We start from the raw sequence: 19217 nt of genomic DNA, 5'->3' as shown, positions 1-19217 counted from the left end.
TCAACACCTGAAAAGCAAATAAGCCAAATGAAAAAGGGGCAGAAGACATGAACAGATATTTCTCCAGAGAAGATATACAGATGGCAAACAGACACATCGTAAGATTTTCATCATCACTTACATCACTTGCACCAGGGAAATGCACATCTAAACCATGATCTATTACCTCATACTTGTCAGGATGGGTAAAATCAAGAGCTCAAGAAATAACAAGTATTGGTGAGGATATGGAGAAAAAGGGACACTCGTGTGCTGTTAGTAAGAATGCAAACTAGCAAACAGTAAGGAGGTTCCTCAAAAAGTTAAACATAGAACTATCTTATGATCCAGAAGTTGCACTACTGTGTATTCACCAAAGAATACAAAGACAATAATTCAAAGGGATACATGCACCTCTATGTTTATAGCAGCATTATTTGCAATAGCCATGATAGAGGAACAGCCCAGGTGTCCCTCAGTTAATGAATGGACAAAAATGAGTGATATAGGTAGATAGATGATAGATAGATAGATTGATTGATTGATTGATAGATACTACACTTGATCTTAGCCAAAAAGCCAAGAAGTGATGTTTTATATATACATATATCATGGAATATTATTCAGCCATAAAAAAGAATGAAATCTTGCCATTTGCAACAACATGGGTGGAATTAGTAAAATGCTAAGCGAAATAAGTCAGTCAGAGAAAGACAAATATGATGTGATTTCACTGATACGTGGAGTTTAAAAAATAAATGAGTAAAGGGAAAGAGAGAGGGAGAGAGAGAGGAAAAAACCAAGAAATAGACTCAACTATAGAGAAGAAACTGATGGTTACCAGAGGGGAGGGACGTAGAGGGATGGATGAAATCGGTGTACTTGTTGGGGTGAGCACAGAGTGTTGTATGAAAGTGTTGAATCACTATAGCACACACCTGAAACTAATATTATTGTATGTAAAGTAACTGGAACATAAATTAAAAAAATTTTTTTAATGACTATTGGAGGGGTGCCTGGGAGTTCCTTAAGCATCTGACTCTTGATTTCAGCTCAGGTCATGATCTCAGGTTTGTGAGTTCAAGCCCCACATTGAGCTCTGCACTGAGTGTAGAGCCTGCCTGGGATTCTCTCTGCCCTCTCCCCTGCTCCTCCCTCATTTGTGCATTTGCAGCCTCTCTCTCAAAAAAAAAAAAACATTTTTAAAAGTGATTTCTGGAGTTACATGCTTAAGCCCATCTATTTAATAGCTCCATTCTATACATTTTACTTCAAAGGAACCAAACTGAGTGTCATCCTTTATGGTTGTACATTAGAAAATAAGTCTTGTAAATGCCTGTGTCTGCTATTAAATGAGACTTATCAATCTAATCAATTTTAGCTATTTATTCCTAATTTAGAATGACATTTTGCCTAACTTATAGGATCACTTTAAATATAAAATACTGAGAAGAGAATATTTGCGGGGGGGAAATTGGACCATATCAACAAAGAATTTTTTTTACATTACATTGGTTTAACAAAAAAGTATGAAAAGTCCATTTGTAGAAATTTTAAAAATTTATGGTTTTAGAATTTCAAAATAAGTGAAAAGAAACGCTTGGCAAAAATCTGAAGTGACACCTTGGCAAGAAAGATATACAGATATTAAATGAGCATATGAAAGGTTGAATGAAATCATAAATCATTAAAGAATTGCAAATTAAAACAAGTTACCAATACACATCTTTTAGAATGGCTGAAAGTCTAACTATTGACAACAGGAAATCTAGGCCAGATGTTGAGTAAAAGTAACTCTCATTCATACTGATGAGGATACAAACGGTACAGCCACTTCAGAAGACACCATGAAAGGAGTGCCTGAGTGGCTAAGTCAGTTAAACATCCACCTCTTGGTTTAGGCTCAGGTCATGATCTCATAGCTGTGAGTGGGGAGCCTGCTTAAGATTCTCCCTCCCTATCCTTCAGCCCTTCCCCAGCTTGCATTCTCTCTCTCTCTCTCTCTCTCTGCCTCCCTCCCTCGCTCTCCCAATAAATAAAGAAAAAAATTCAAAGCATTAGAAAAAAAAAAAAGAAGACACCATGAAACTTTTTTACAAAGTTGAACATACTATTACAACTCCATCCAGTAATCAATCTCCTCTGCATTTGCCCAAATGAGTGGAAAATTATGTCCCCTGGAAACCTTGAAAATGGATGACTGTAGGAAGTTTTACTCATAATTTCCAAAACCTGAGAGCAACCAAGATGTCTTTTAATAAGTTAATGGATCAACAAATTGGCACATCCAGACAATCTAATAATATTCAGCGATTTAAAAAACTGAGCTATCAAGCCACAAAAGATATAGAGAAAACATATCGATAAATGAAAGAGGCAAGTCCGAAAGGCTACATACCACATGATTTCAACTATATAACATTTGGAAAATGTAAACCTATAGAGATAGTAAAACGATCAGCAATTTCCAGGGGGTTGAACACTGGAAAATTTTAGGGATGTAAAACCATTCTATATGATAATGTAATTGTAGATACATGATATTAAACATTTGTCACATCCATAGAAATGTAAAATGCTAAAAATAAACCCATAGAAACTGAACTTTAGTTAATAATCATGTATTAATATTGGTCCATCAATGCACCAAGCCAATGAAATATGTCAATAATAGGGAGATGCCTGGTAGACAGGATATGGGGGGTGGGCTGAAGGGAAGGGAGGGAGTATTTCTCTGTACCTTATGCTCAGTTCTAGTGTAAACATAACACTGCTCTAAGACATAAAGTCTTTAAAAGCACAACCATCTTCTTTTTACTGAGTAAAAAATTCTATTTTTGTATATAAGAGAAGATCTGCAAGAAATGTCAGCATTTCTATAGGTTTTAGGCTTTGGGTGCTTATAGTGTGTATTTATTTTTACTTAGTTTATTTTCTAATGGTTTTTGCTATAAATGTTAATTTTATAATTAAAAAATAAAGAATGAGGAAATTACATATAGCTAAAATAATTTCAACTGCCTTCCTGCTTATCTATATAGCAAATATTTTAAAACAAAGGGATTCTTTGCTTTTTCCTAAAAAAATCACTTCTGTTTCACATTAACGTGTCAGTTACAGTGGCAATTTGAGAAATACAAACAATCTGAGTCAGTCACTGTGGCAATCTGAGAAATTATAGGTAGAGCTCACAAAAACAAGCTCACAGTCTGCATATTGAATAAGACCTAATAACTCACTTTAACACGCTGTTTTAGAACAGTCTTGGAGGAATGGGTGAAATGATGGGATGGACTAGTGAGATAGAGTCATTTTGTTCTAGAATGATTGAAAATATTCTAGATGCAGGACCTACAAGGACACTTTATATGAGTAGGTAGTCTACAGGGATGATTAGAAATTTAATGTGATTATCTGTCAAATATCAGAAACCTTTTTTTCTTAAATGTAGATTCATGGGCACTGTCTAAGAACAAATAAATCAAATATTTGTAGATAGGTGTTGGGAATTTTCATTCCAATGACATTTGCTAGAGTTCATTTAGTACACAACTATGGTGGAACCATCAAAGTTTTAAGTAAAGAGCATTGTAATCTTGTCCATATATGTAATAAGGTAGTTACATAAGGACATCATTGGACTGAGGTAGTTCTAATGGCAAACTGAAACCTACCAGAATCAAAGCATTCAAATCCAAGTAAACAAGAACTTAAAAACAAGCAATCACAGTCAATTAGACTTTCTCAAATAAAGCGACGGCTTAAACTGTAGCCAAGCAGATAATTTCCTTTCTTTGCTTCCGCATATTCTCTATAAAAACCTCCCATTGCTTCTGTTGGTAGAGTGCACCTAAGAAACTCTTGAAAAAATAATATATGCCTCAGTTTATCGTGTGTGTGTGTGTGTGTGTGTGTGTGTGTGTGTGTGTGTGTCTGTGTATGCGTGTGTGAGAAAGACTGGTGGTAGGAAGCCCAGGTAAGTATGCTTACATTAAGGGCAGAAAAAAAAAAAAAAAGCAAGTTAAGAAAGAAAGAAAGAGGGAAGGGAGGGAACAAAAGGGTAGGGAAAAAGAGAAAAGAGAAAATTAGATGGGAAAGAAGGATAGAGTAAATTTATTAAAAGCAACATGATAGGAAAATAGGATTAAAATGTAATTATACAAAGAAATAGTGTTTCACCAATAACATAGGACCTCAGGTTTTGGCACTTGAGTATCAATGCATTGTTTAAATATCCAGGCCAATAAAACTGTGGCAAGTGGTAGATGCTCTCTATCTGTATATCTACCTCTCTCTCCTGCTGTCTCTCCAAAAGCACACCAACTCCAGTCCTTGCCCCCTTGGAGCAGCTGCTAATCGCTGACTCAAAAATCCTTCCCTTCTTCTCTCTCATCTCCTTCCCCACCACCGTGCACACACACAACGGTGTACCATCCAAACAGGAATAGGAAGAAGAAAGGCAGGTGTGGAAGCCATGGAGTCATTGTCAAGGTAAAAGGAAGCCTTTAGTAAGTCAGCAGATTCAGGCAGGTGGATGGAGAAATACTGTGAGTAAAATGTAGATCACCAGATGAAGTGTAGTATTGCATGTATAACCAACAGGAAAATATACTCAACCTTAAGTACTCTCTGAAGTGCTTTGAAAAGCTTGGACAAACTTGTGTTTTATGCAAATCAAAGCTGTCTATTTAAAATGCATCATCATCTTAATTTTCACAAATAGTAAAGCAAAAGTCAAACTGAAGAAAGCACATGGTCTCTGGGGAAAAAGAGGGAGGAATTTTAATAATATCTTCATAGCTTAATTATTTTAAATACAAATGACTTTATAGAGTCCTTGATATTCTGTGGTTTTGAAAAAGGTGTATCCACAAGTACAGTGCATATAAAAGTAAAAGTCAGTTTGAAGGAGCTGAATAGCTTGCTTATTCTAAAGAGAATCCAGCTGCATTTGTTTAGTAAGTAAACATGGCTACTTTTTTTTTTTTGTTTTTTTGCAAATAACTGCTTCTTTCTAAATTTATAAGGCCTCTCAAGGGTCTTTATGTGAGACACAGAAATGCCTTTTAAAAGTCTACTTAACAAATTTAAGAGGAGTATTTGACAAAATATATAGCTAACCAAAGTACATGTATATCTAGTGCTAAATATGCTAAAAGTAATAGGTTAATATGAAATTTGTATAGTTTCTCATAAGCTAAATGAATCTAATTCAGTAATTCATGTATACATGTATTCATTCATCTATATATCTAGTCAGCCATCTACTCAACATATATTAAATGCCTATTATTTCCAGATTATACAGTAATGTATCTAAATTATGGAGACCAAAAGTAATTAAATTTTCCAGCAAATATAACACAGCACCTTCTTGAAATGCACTATTTTCCTCAATAAGAGATATATATTTTATCAGCAAAGTGGGTAGCAAATACATCCACTTCTTTTGATTTCGACTACCGCTAGCCTAGACTGAAGTGCAAACAGCTGTCTCTGATAATAGCCTGATTTTTCTTTCTATTAATCTTTTTCAGACTTCTCTCGCCATGCCTATCCAATCACTATATTCTTAAACCAATTCATTGAAAGCAGCAAAGAGTAGTAAACATACGATTTAATTCAAGTCATGTCACTCTTCCACATATAACTGTTCAATGTCTTCCCACTATACTTTTTTTTTCTTTTTTGCTTTTGCAAAACCCATAACACAGTCTTCCAGAGTTAAACCCTCATGACTGAGACCTTATAAACTTTATAAAGGTAGCAACATTTATATGCTTATTAAGCAGAACAAAGTATAGTCTTAAATTTTCCTTAGTCCTTATTTTTTGATAGAATGAATGGAATACCAATATTCCAATATATGTAGACCAATATCATTATCTCTAAGATGCTCAACACATACGACAACAGAAAGTTACTGGCAGAGGGGCACCTGGGTGCATCAGTTGGTTGAGCATCCAACTTTGGTTCAGGTCATAATCTCACACTGGTGTGTTTGAGCCCCGCGTCAGGGCTCTGTGTTGACAGCTTGGAGCCTGGAGCCTGCTTCAGATTCTCTCTCTCTCTGTTCCTCCCCAACATGCACACACACTCTTCTCTCTCTCAAAAATAAATAAACATAATTTTAAAAATATTTAAAAAAAAAAAGAAAGTTACTGGCAGAGTAAGGATGGACAACCCAGGATTTATGGTGTAGTATTTAAAAGGATGGTATATCTAAAGGGTATAATGAAATTGTTACACTATTCATAGGAGTTATGGAAGACTAGGAGAAAAAGTGGGTGGAAACACAATTAAAAGCTCAGGTGTATATATCTGTAAGACATTTAAGTGAATCTGTCAAGTAGGCCCTTGAATATGAATATATATATTATATATGAATATATATATATATTATATATGTGTGTGTGTGTTATTTTATGTCATCAAAGTACAGGAGGGAGTTTACCTTAGAAAACAGAGGGAAAAAAAAGGAAATGGACTTAAAACTTCAAACAAAATAACCATACTATCACAACAGGTAGTATCCAGAAAAATAAGAGAAAAACCTAATAGGATGAAGTGATAGGAGGAACACTTACAGATGTGAACAGTCAATTATGTCTGATGTTGATGAACATCATTCAAGTAAAACAAAAATGTCTCTTGTGCATCTGATAGAATGAAGCTATCAATGGTTTTGACATGAACACCTTTATCAGATTAAGGGAGGAAGTAGAAGGGAGGTTTTGTTAATGTCTTTGCTTAGGTGAAAGATATTACAGTTTGCTATTTGCAATGACGTGAGCAAAGAAGAAAGACTTGATGCCAGGGAATTGAAATAATCAAAAAATGAAGCCTTTAGGTTATGAAGTTTAGATGTCAGTGATTGGTTAGAATATACCAGATGCTCAAAAAAAGGTAGCTATTAAACTTTTATCAGAAAGAGTAAATATTACTGTAGTAAGTTTTAATGTGTGTTTGTCATATAATGAAACAATGCTTTTGCTAAGTTTTTGCTTACATAAGTCTTCATAAAATAAATATGACTATTGGTGAACCTGGGTGGCTCAGTTGGTTAAAGGTCTGACTTCGGCTCAGGTCATGATCTCACAGCTCATGAGTTCAAGCTCCGCGTGAGGCTCTCTGCTGACAGCTCAGAGCCTGGAGCCTCCTTCTGATTCTGTGTCTCCCTCTCTCTCTCTCTCTCTGCCCGTCTCCCCCTCATGGTTTCTCTCTCTCAAAAATAAACAAACAAACATTTTTAAAAAATAAATATGACTTGATTTTCACATCACACCAACTGAAAAATAAGATTTTAGCCATAAAATAGCAGTTCACTGACACTCTCCCATCCCCTCTAGCCCAAATCTGGTCTGTTAAATGTTTCTCCTAAGTTGTTCTGGAAATCACAAAGGGTGTTTCACGAAGGGCCCAAAGATTAACTAATTGTCTCAGCACCAGATCGTGTCTGTTTTCCCCTCTGTTCCTTCAGAGATGCCTCTACCATCACTATATCCAAAAGGGGGACCTGTGTGACTATAGTTGCTACCTACCAAGAGCATCACTCATAACTCAGTAGTAGTGATCAAGAGTGTCAGTCTCTGCTTTCAATGCCTAACACTGAAGACAATGAGGCATCACAGCTGGTGTGCTTGCCATTGCCAACTACCACTGTAATTGCTGCATCTATCATTGCTAATCCTGACGCCATATTTGCCAATGTCTTTTCCAATAACCTCAGTAATATTCCCAATGTGCCTTGCTCTCAGTTGCCTGGGAGTATTGTAGAGTAGCATTCACTTAGCTTTTAGTTGCCCTTTCATTAACACCTTCTCCTTCTAGTAATCAATTGAGATTTCAATGAGGCTGAAGCTATGGATGATGTCCATTCTCCCAGCTACTGATCTTTCCAAATGCCATTTTCCCTTGCCTAATTTTACTTATTCCTCTTTATGGGGTTCTAAACCATTCATATCAGGATTTTTCTAGCATGGGCACAAAATAGGTTCCTGACCTATTTGTCAAACCATGTGTGACAACACTGAGTCCAGTCCTTGTTTTTTAATATGTTCTGTATTATACCTGCTAGAAAAATGCAAGTGAATGGTTAATATGTAATTTAGGAGGAAAGGAAGGAATGAGATGCTTTCTTTGTGTATGTTTAAAGAATCAGTAAATTAATTCATGAAAGTTACCTAAAGTTTAAGCCTAGTTCTAAAATAACCCATGGAATTCTCATAAGCTTTCCTCAAACCTAAGGTCAAAAAAAAAAACAAACAAACAATTTAAAAGTCAGATACATTTTGGCTCACATTTCCCAATTTACTAAGTTTTTATGTGTTTTCTTTTTTTTTAGTACTTTTTTGAAGTCATGCCAGAGTATTAGCACAGATTTAGTAATCGTAATAATCAAGTGCTTATTTCCCAAAGATATTGTTTTGGATGTCAATTGGCAAAGATCCCACGTGATGATGATGATGATAATGGACCCGCACCTGGTACGTATTAGAAATTTAATATTTTAAGAATTGGCATATGAATGAATGATAACTGCATTTTCATGGAGTACTATAAAACATATCATACATTAGCTGATTTGGTTCATAAAACAATCGTGTAAGAGTAGGAATTATCAATCTCACTTCAATAATGAGGCCTAGACTAATTAAGAGATTTACCCAATGACCGAACAGCTAATAAAATAATTGAAATTAGGGACTTCTGGCTCAACCTCTTTCCTTTTTCTCTGTTTAATTCTATTCTAAAGTGCTTTCTCTTTTTTATTTAAATATATGATTTAAGGCAATTTGGTAGAACCTTGACCACTGGGCATTGGTGACCTACCTCTCTCAATTCTAGCTTAAATTTGATTACCCAGATTCTTCTCAAAGGGTGCTTCCTCTTCAAAAACTAGTTAAATAAAGTCAATCTGGATTTCTTTACCAAGAAGTTTTATTTAAGTGTTTTGATTGACAAGTATCAACTCTCTTACTTTGACAAGTATTACTCTTAACATGACAATTCTTAAACTGTGGTTTAATGACACCAGGTTGTTTCAATAGGTGAAAATTTGTTGTGCTAAAAAAAGAAGAGAATAACTTAATTCATGTGAAGATATTAGGAAACGTAGACAAATCTATTTTTCCATCCACAGAATGAAGTGACTCAGTAGTACAATGGACAGTACACTGACCGTCTATGTTTTCATACACAGAAAAGCAAAGATCCCTAACCCATATAATATATTTGGCAAACATGTCATCGACAGATATACTTTTACTTACTTTTTTTATTATTTTTAAATGTTTTATTTATTTTTGAAAGAGCATGAGCAGGGAAGGGACAGACAGAGAGGGGGGACAAAGGATCTGAAGTGGATTCTGTGCTGACAGCAATGAGCCCAATGTGGGTTTAAACTCACACACCTTGAGATCATGACCTGAGTCAAAATCAAGAGTCAGCCACCCATCTGACTCAGCCACCCAGGCTCCCCAACAGGTATACTTTTTAAAATCTTCACCTACATCACAGGAGGAAACAGTGGTTTCTTAAAACATGTGAGCAAAAGTGAAAATGTATTTGCTGCTCCAAGACAAAGTCTAGGTATACCAAAAAATTCAAGAACTATGCTATCCTTACTATTTATATTGTATTCTAAGAAAGAGCAGTAGTTATCACAAGGATTCTTGGTACAATGCAGACTCATAGTTCTCACAATTAAAAGTCTTTAATTAGAATTTGTATTTTAACAAGATTCTCCATGCAGTTTCTGTGCACACTAAAAATGTGAGAAATAATGATCTAGACTTATAGAAACCTGAGATCCTCAGCAGCTAACCCATTCTTTTCAATACATGGTTCTAAAATCAAGTATTCAGTAAATTAATATATTTATTGAAATAATGAATACATGATTATTTATGTTGCAATAAAAAACACTCATAGTAACTGCTCTGATGGTAACTGCTCTTATGGTACTTGTAAATTAATGGGACAGACCTTGAAGAAAAAAAGTGATAAATGTTTCATAAGAGGAAATAAAATAAGTTGTGAAAGTTATATAACTAGACTAGAGCAGTGATTGTGAAATCTGATCATATCTACTAGTCACCTAGAGAGCTTGTTAAAGCACATTTTTGAGGGCCTCCACCCCATGTCCCATACCCCTAGAGTCTGTGATTCAGCAGGTCTAGGTTTCTGTTCAATAACTTGCATTTCTATCAAGCTTACGGGGGGGGGGGGGGGGGGGGGGGGGGAGATGCTGGCAATTCAATGACCATGTTTTGCACATAGAGGTTAGAGAGTCTAACAGGAGTCATCCCTACAAAAGTAAACACGGAGTTGACCTGAAGCTAAGAAAGTAACTAGTACAAAAGAGAGGTAATGAATAGCAGAGAGATTTAACATGTGTGAGAACTCTGAGGTAACAGAGGCAAGGTGGGGGGTAAGGAAAAAAACAAGGAAACCACTGAGAGAGAGGGAAAAAGTAGTGTGGGAAAAGACTGATTCAATAAAATAAAAAGAAATTCACTGCTCTTGGAATGTAGAGACCCTAAGAGATTTATTTATTTTTTATTTTTTTAATGTTTTTTATTTATTTGTGTGTGAGAGAGAGAGAAAGCATGAGCAGGGGAGGGTCAGAAAGAGAGGGAGATACAGAATCTGAAGCAGGCTCCAGGCTCTGAGCTGGTTGTCAGAACAGAGCCTGACACGGGGCTCGAACCCATGAACCATGAGATAATGACCTGAGCCGCCCAACCGACTGAGCCACCCAGGCGCCCTGAGATCCTCAGAGATTTAACAAGTTGAGAAAAAAACTCAACCATGAAGAGTCTTCTAATCTATAAGACTGAATTTGGTTGTTAGCATAAGAAACTATTTAAGCATAAAAATTAAAGAATCAGTTTTGTAGTTTTTAGACTCTGATAAAAAATGCAGTGGCTAGAGCCAAATGTTCATATGAGATGATCTGTCAAGGGAATTTGTCTTCTGGAAAGAGGTAAGAGTGTCTTAGATTAAAGTGATAGTAGTAATAGATAGAATTCACTGAAACTCAATTGGACAGCTTTACCAAGTTTTAATTTACTCTTGTCATATACCCATTCTGGTGCAGTGGCAGTCTTAAAGACATTAGCCTCAATTTCTTGTGTGCGTTCTTGGTTCTGAAGAAAGTACAGCAAACTTTCTGCCAAAGCAGTTTTCTGTTTTGATCTGCCATGGGGCTCCCTGAAGGACTGCCGCAAGTAGTTTACCTTTGTTATGTCCAACCGGGAGTAACTTCAGGGTGAAGAAGCAAACTTGAGGGAGGAAATTCCTTAAAACAATTGAAGCCTATGAATGAGCCTCTGCCTCCTGGGGCAAAGGTTAAACTTTATGACAAACAACAGACATGCTGAAAGCCTTGAAGAAAAATCTAGGGAGTAAGATAATTTTGTGAATTAAGAGCTCTGAGAAACTCCTGAAAAATTTTTGAGAAACACAGAGACAGAGCATGAGTGGGAGAGGAGCAGAGAGAGAGCAAGACACAGAATCTGAAGCAGGCTCCAGGCTCCAAGCTGCCAGCACAGAGCTGATGTGGGGCTCAAACTCATGGGCACTGAAATCATGACCTGGGCTAAAGTCGTGCACTTAACCCACTGAGCCACCCAGGTGCCCCTGAAGCAAACTTCTAAATGACTTGGCCAAAACCTTGAGGGAATGTCTCCAGACAGAGCCAACTGGCAAAAGAAGTTCTTTTTTTTTTTTTCTTGTACCTAGAAATTTGAGAAAACCTATTAGCCAAATACAGAACATTCTATCCAACATGTGGGGAATAAGCTTAGGAATCCCTCAGGCTTATACCAATGGGTTAACAAGGCATAGAGAAATAAAAAGCCATAGTAGGCTCACACCCGAGTTTGGGTAAACATGATTGGCACCCTGAGAATAGGAAAGTGCAAAGGCACCCCAAGAATAAGGGGGTGCTGAACCCCAAAGACAGAGAGGGATGGGCAAAGGCCTAAGATAGGAACGGGTGCAAAGGCTCCCAATACAAAGGTATATGACGTAAGCAAGATTAGGCATGCAGGGCAAAAGTGTCCCCCAATTTAGTACTATCGCAGAGAAGCTGCTTTCACAGGAGAATAGGGCCAGGTTAGGCAAAACAAGTAAATTGGACTATAGACCACTGTGCTGCAGGCTAAGCAGCCCAGAGTGGAGATGGGTAACAAAAGAAAAGGTGTCTTGTTAACCCTGAAGTTATTTCCTCTCTCTTCTCCCCTAGGCTCGCTAAGACAAACAGATATGGCGCCTCCTATCTGCTGTTAACAACCATATACCCATCTGCCTGGGCACCTGGATTTTGCTTTATATTGACCCAAACGCCAAACACTGTATATTTTCAAAAATCCCCTTTCCCTCATGCCCAGAAGTTAATGTTCAGTTTCTTTGTCTCTTTGTGCATGCCCATCACGTTTATAAGCCTTCTGATCTTAATAAATACGGGGCAAGGTACTTTTTCGGGGCTCTTGTCTTTTCTCAGACGTTAGCCATCTTTCTCTCCTAATTTTAAAACTTCGTCCCACTCTTTTGCTAAGACAAGAGAGAACTTTAGACCTAGAGTCTACGACAACAGCACAATATACATTCATAAGCACACATGGAATATCTTCTAGGACAGACAATATGGCAGCCCACAAGACTTAACAAATTCAAAATTGAAATCATACCAACTATCTCATGTGACCACACAGCATTACTTTTATAAGTTTAAAATAGAAATCATACCATGTATGCTCTCAGACCACAGTGGAAATAGATTAGAAATCAGTAAAAACAAAAACAAAAACAAACAAAAAAAAACCCTGATAATACCAAAATGTATAAATAACATTCATAGATAACATGTGAGTCAAAGAAGAAATCAAGGCAAATGTAAAATAGTTTGCACTAAATTTAAAACACAATTTATCAAAGTTTGTGCATTGCAAAAGCAGTGCCTACAGGATAATTTATAGCATTGAATTCCTATATCCACCTTAAGAAACTATAAAAAGAAAAGGAAATTAAACTCAAAGTAAACAGAAGAAAAGAATAAAATTAGTATAAAAATCAAGGAAATTCAAAGCACAAGATCAATAGAGAAAAATCAGTGGAACCAAATACTGGTTCTTTGGGAAGGTCAATAAAATTGATATACCTTTAGCCAGGCAAAGTAAGAAAAAACATAGAGAACATGAATTACTAAAATAAAAATTGAAAGAGGCACACTATTACAGATGCCATGGAAATTTTAAAAATGATAAAGGAATACTATGAAATACTCTATGTCCACAAATTTGAAGACCTAAATGAAATAGACCAGTTCCTTAGAGACACAGTTTTCAAAACTCCCAGAATAAACTGAACAGATTCATATCTATTTGAGAAAATGAATCAACAGCTGATAGCTTTCTATAACTAAGTACCAATATCACATGAATTTAATGGCAAATTCTACCAAACATTTAAGGAAGAAATTGTACTGAATCTGTATCTTTCAGAGGATAGAAAAGAGGGAATACTTTCTAACTCATTCTATGAAAGAATTATTAGTCCAATACCAGGAACGAAGACATTACAAGAAACCACAGCCCATAGATGGAAAAATCTTCAACAAAATATTAGCAAATCAAATTCAATAATTTGTAAAAAGAATTATAAACTATGATCAAGTGTGCTCTAACCCTAGTAGTCAATTCTGGCCAATAGTTGAAAATCAGTTAAGACAATCCATCACATCAATAGGCTAAAAAGGGGAAAAAGGATGTGATAATATATGCACAAAATTAATTTGATAAAATTAATGTCCCATTCATGTTAAAACTCTCAGAAACCCAGGAATAGAATGAAACTTTCATTGATTTAATTTTTTTTAAACCCACACACTCACAAAAAAAGCCCTACAACTAACATACTTGATGAGACACTCAAAGCTTTCCAACTCAGCTCAGGTACAGGTCCCCTCTCACGACTGCTTTTCTTTTTTTTTTTTTTTAATTGTTTTAAAATTAATGTTTATTTTTGAGAAAGAGAGAGTGCGCACACAAGAGGGAGAGGGGCAGAGAGAGAGAGGAAGACACAGAATCCAAAGCGTGCTCCAGGGTCTGAGATGTCAGCACAGAGCCTGAGGAGGGGCTCCAACTCACAAACTGCAAGTTCAAGATCGTGACCTGAGCCAAAGTCGGACACTTAACTCACTGAGCCACCAATGTGCTCCTCAGTACTGCTTTTCAATATCATATTGGAAGACCTAACTAATGCAGTAAGACAAGAAAATAAAAAGATATATGGATTGGGAAGTAAGGAATAAAACTGTCTTGCTCCCAGATAACATGAGTATCTATGTAGAAAATCTGACAGTGTCAACAAAAAGAATCTCCCAGAAATAAGAAAATAATCTCATAGCAAGGTTGTAGGACAAAGGTTAATACAAAAACCAATCACTTTTTCATATACATCATATATATCAATGAGTGAAATTTGGAATCAAAAATACAATTTACCTTATCCCCCTAAATAAAGTGCTTTGGTAGAAATCTAACAAAGTATGTGTCAGATGTATATGAGGAAAAATACAAATTTTTGGCAGTTTCTTACAGACTAAACATACCCTTACCATATTATCTAGCGTATGCACTCCTTGGTATTTACCCAAATGAGCTGAAAACTTATGGCCACATCATAACCAACACGTAGATATCTCTAACAGCTTGATTCAAAATTGCCAAAACTTGGAAACAGCAAGGATGTCCTTCAGTAGGTGAATGGACAAATAAACTGGTATTTTCAGAGAATGGAGAATGAATCAGCACTAAAATGCAATGAGCTATCAAACCATGAAAAGACATGAAGAAATTATAAATTCATATTATTAAGTATAAGACACCAATCTGAAAAGGCTATGCACTGCATGATTCCCACTATATGACATTTTGGAAAAGGCCAAACTATTGAGATATTAAAAAGATTGGTGGTTACCATGGGCTAGGAAGGAGGAGAGGGATAAATAGGCAGAGCACAGAGAATTTCTAGGGTAGTGAAATACTTTGCATGCTGGCAAAATAATGGATATATGTAATTACACATTTATCCAAATCTACAGAGTATACAGCACCAAGAGTGGACCATAATGTGAACTTTGGACTTGGGTAACCATGGTGTTTCAATGTGGTTCAGCAACTGTAGCAAAAGCACCACTCTGGTGGGGTATATTGATAATGGGAGGTTAGGAATGTGGAGGGCCAGGGAATATATGGGGAATCTTTATACCTTTTTAATTATGCCATGAACCTAAAGCTGCTCTAAAAGTAAAAAATTTAATAAAATAAAAAATTTAAAAGAAAATTAGAAAACAATTCTATTTACAATATCATTAAAAATTAAAACTACTTGGAATAAATTCAACTAAGGAGGTCTAAGACTTGTATAGTGAAAACTAATAAACATTGCCGACAGAAATTAAAGAAGGCCTAACAGCAAGATATAATGTATTCATGAATTGTGTCAGTTAAAACCTTTAAGATAGTAATGCTTCCCCCAAGTAATATAAAGATTCAATAAAATCCCTATCAAAACTCCAATTATTTTGCTATTTACCTATCTTAAAACTGAACTACAAATGTTATCAAAATTGTGTGGCACTGACATAAGGATGAACGTATAAATTAGTTGAATAGAATTGAGGTTCTAGAAATAAGCTATATACCTGTGGTCTAATAATTTTTTTAAGTTTATTTATTTATTTTGAGAGAGAGAGAGAACTCATGGGAGGGGCAAAGATGGGGTCGGGGGGGGGAGAATCCTAAGCAAGCTCCACAGTGTCAGCGTGAAGCCTGATGTGGGGCTCAAACCCACAAACCATGAGATCACGACCTGAGCAGAAATCAAGATTGATCGACTGAGCCACCCAGACACCCCTGTGTTTTTTTATAAAGGTATCAAGGCTATTCAGTGGAGAAAGAACATCATCTTCAACAAATAATGCTCAAATGGTATCCATGTACAAAATAATAAATTTGGACACTCAACCTCACACTATTAAAATTAACTCAAATTATATCAAAGATCTACTTTTGGGTATTAAACCTATAAAACTCTTAGAACAAATAAGGGCATTTCTCATTATTTTATTTGGCCATTGTTTACTACGAAACATTGTTTTCAGTGTTTTCTGACACTGAAAATACGGGCCACAAAGTAAAAAATAAACTGGAATTTATCTAAATTAAAATTCTATACATAAAAGAACACCATAAAAAGAGTTAAAAGACTTCTCATGGGAGAGGGAGAACATATTTTCACACTACATATCTCACAAAAGTTTAATATCCAAAAAAATAAAGAATTCTTATAACTCAGAAAAAAAGGGAAAACAACCCAACTAAAAATAAGCAAAGGATCTGAATAGACACTTCTCCAAAGGTGATACATGCATAGTAATATACACATAAAAAGATAATTAATGTCATTAGGGAAATTTAAATGGAAACCTTATGAGATACTACTTCACAGTCACTGGGATGGCCATAATCACAAACCAAGAAATAGCAAGTTTTGGGGAGGGTGTGGAGAAACTAGAATCCTTAGACTTTGCTGGTATAAATGGAAAGAGTGGTTCTTATTGAAAATAATTTTGGGATTCCTCAAAAAGTTAAAATACAGAATTTTCAGTTTCACTACTAAGTATACATCAAAAAGAACAGAAAACAGATGTTCAAAATTTGTACACAAGTGTTCATTATAGGACTATTCACAATACGTAAATGTGAGAACCCAAACTGATCAATAGTAAACAAACTGATAAACAGAAAACACATGTGGTATATCTATAAAGTGGATTACTCTTTTTCCATAAAAAGTAATGAAGTATAGACATATGCTATAACATCAGTGAACCCTGAAAACATAACATGAAGTAAAAGAAGCCAGATATGTGGGGCACCATCAGTTGAATACGACTCTTGGTTTCAGCTCAGGTTGTGATCCCAGGGTTTCAAGAAATCAAGCCCTGCTTTAGGCTCCTTGCAGACAGCATGGAGCCTGCTGGGGATTCTTTCTCTTTCACTTTCGCTTTCTCTCTCCCTGCCCCTTCTTTGCTTATGTTCTCTCTCTCTCTCTCTCTCTCTCTCTGTGTGTGTGTCTTTCTCAAAATTAAATAAATAAGCATTTAAAAGTAGAAGCTGGATACAAAAGGCCATATATTATAGGATTCCATTTATATGAAACATCCAGAATGGCAAATCCAAAAAATACAATCTAACAGATGAGAAGTGGCCAGGATCTGAGAGGAGGAGGTGTTTCATCTATTCTATTTAATGGATACAATTTCCTGTTTGGGGTGATAAAAAAATTCTGGCATGAAATAGCATAGGTGCACAACATTACATATGCCCTTAATGCCACTGAATTGTATATTTTTAAAGGTTAAAGTTGTTAATTTTATATTATGTATCTTTTGCCACAGTATAAAAGAATGGACAGAGTTATTATATATTCACAAGTCAGATTTGTAGGAAACAGAAGAGATGTGATTATGATGCCCAGATTTCATCTTAAAAAATGAATAATGGCCCAGTTAATAGATCAAAAACATATCTGCAAGGAAAAGGGAAAATTAGCTTGAGTTTGAAATTTTAAGTTTGAAACTTTCATAGAACATAGAAATAGATGTGATAATAAATCAGTTGGATATAAAGAATGTAGCTGAGGTTGGAGATCTGGACTACAGATACGGTTTAGAGAATCATAAGTGGTCACTGAAGACATGAGAGTGTATGAAATCACCAAGACTATGGAGCCCTAAGAACATCATTTAAATGTTAGAGGAGAAAAAATGGCAGATATTTTGGGGAGATAGACTCACAATAATAGAAGAACTAGCAGTTTAAAAGTGACTGCAAGGAGGTACAGTGATTTAATGAAAGAGAGAATAGTCAAAAGTATTGACTGCTAATTAGGCTTCAAATGTGGCCTAAGAGCAGAGTCATGTGATTTCGATTAATCAATATGGAGTCATTGTTGATCTTTTGAAAGAAAGCAGTGACAGGAAATCTGATTGAAATGGTTTTGAAGAATATGTTGACTTTAGGGCAGAAATGGAAGTAGTGGTAGTATACTACTCAACTGAGAACTTTAATTATGAAGGCTAGTGAGATTAGAACTGTATTTTGGGTAAATGTAGTGTTGGTGGAAGAATTTCTTGTTTGCTGGGGGGTGGGGTTTGGAATGGAGACAATTAAATACATTTTTAAAAAGTAGTTAAGTAGCACACTTCCATTAAGGGAAACTGACAGTAAGTTAATGCTTTTAAGATGCTGGGAAGTGAGGCCAGTTTGTATGAAATATAATCAAAAAGCTGAAGAACAAAATTACATAGTATCATAAACTTACTATTTCAGATACACAGCTATTCTTCTGGGAATACACAGTGTACTATTTAAAAAGTATGTAAAAGCTAGTATAGGTCTCATTATATGTTAGAAGATTCATTAATCGAAAAATTGTAAACCTATTTAATATACATTTTTGTTCCTTCTTAGAATGAATCACTGATATTAATAAATATATCAGCATCCACCTGCATATACTTTACCAGAATTTTAATCACATCACTTAATGCTTATAGATCACATCCAAAACACTTCCATTGAAATCCAAAATATAGCAATGCTTATAAAGCATATTACTGATGTATTTAATGAATGTTTTGCTTTTATGATACTGAATGTGGAATATTTATTCTAAACATCATCTTCTATGTATTCTAGGCATATTGAATAAGAAGGAAAATAACTTAAAAAGATAACAAAATGGAAGTAATATATAGTGTATATACATATAATTAAAAATAAAAATACAGTTGTACTTTAATCTGACATATAATGTGACACCACCTGTGAGAAACACAGAAGAGGATGATAAACATACGTTAATTACTTCTGCAAGGGTTGCATTTCCCAGTATGATCTGATTTGTTTGGCTTATCAAAATGTTTAAAATACATTTTATACACATGTAAACATCAGATACACTGAATTTAAAAAATCTATAATAAATAATGTCATTTTTAGTACCAGATGAAGTTAAAGAGGAACTAATTTTTGTTTTTTAAAACTTTTTTAATGGTTTTTATTTTTGAAGGAATAAGACAGACAGACACAGAATCTGAAGCAGGCTCCAGGCTCTGAGCTGTCATCAGAATTCAATACGAGGCTCGAACTCATGAACTGTGA

The 19217-nt window shown here is 35.4% G+C and overlaps 1 non-coding gene across 1 annotated transcript; it reads right to left on the bottom strand.

The window, feature by feature from the left end:
* Positions 1-386: 386 nt before the first annotated feature.
* LOC120248039 lies at positions 387-570 on the bottom strand. The gene has a single exon (XR_005532479.1). It is a non-coding gene; the product is annotated as a U2 spliceosomal RNA (small nuclear RNA).
* Between the last annotated feature and the right edge of the window lie 18647 nt (positions 571-19217).

The sequence above is a fragment of the Hyaena hyaena genome, unplaced genomic scaffold (genome assembly GCF_003009895.1).
Source record: "Hyaena hyaena isolate Hyena2069 unplaced genomic scaffold, ASM300989v1 scaffold_566, whole genome shotgun sequence".
In the NCBI taxonomy this organism is placed as follows: Eukaryota; Metazoa; Chordata; class Mammalia; order Carnivora; family Hyaenidae; genus Hyaena; species Hyaena hyaena.
The sequence above is the reverse complement of the archived record's forward strand: the minus strand, read 5'-3'. Positions and strand labels throughout refer to the sequence as shown.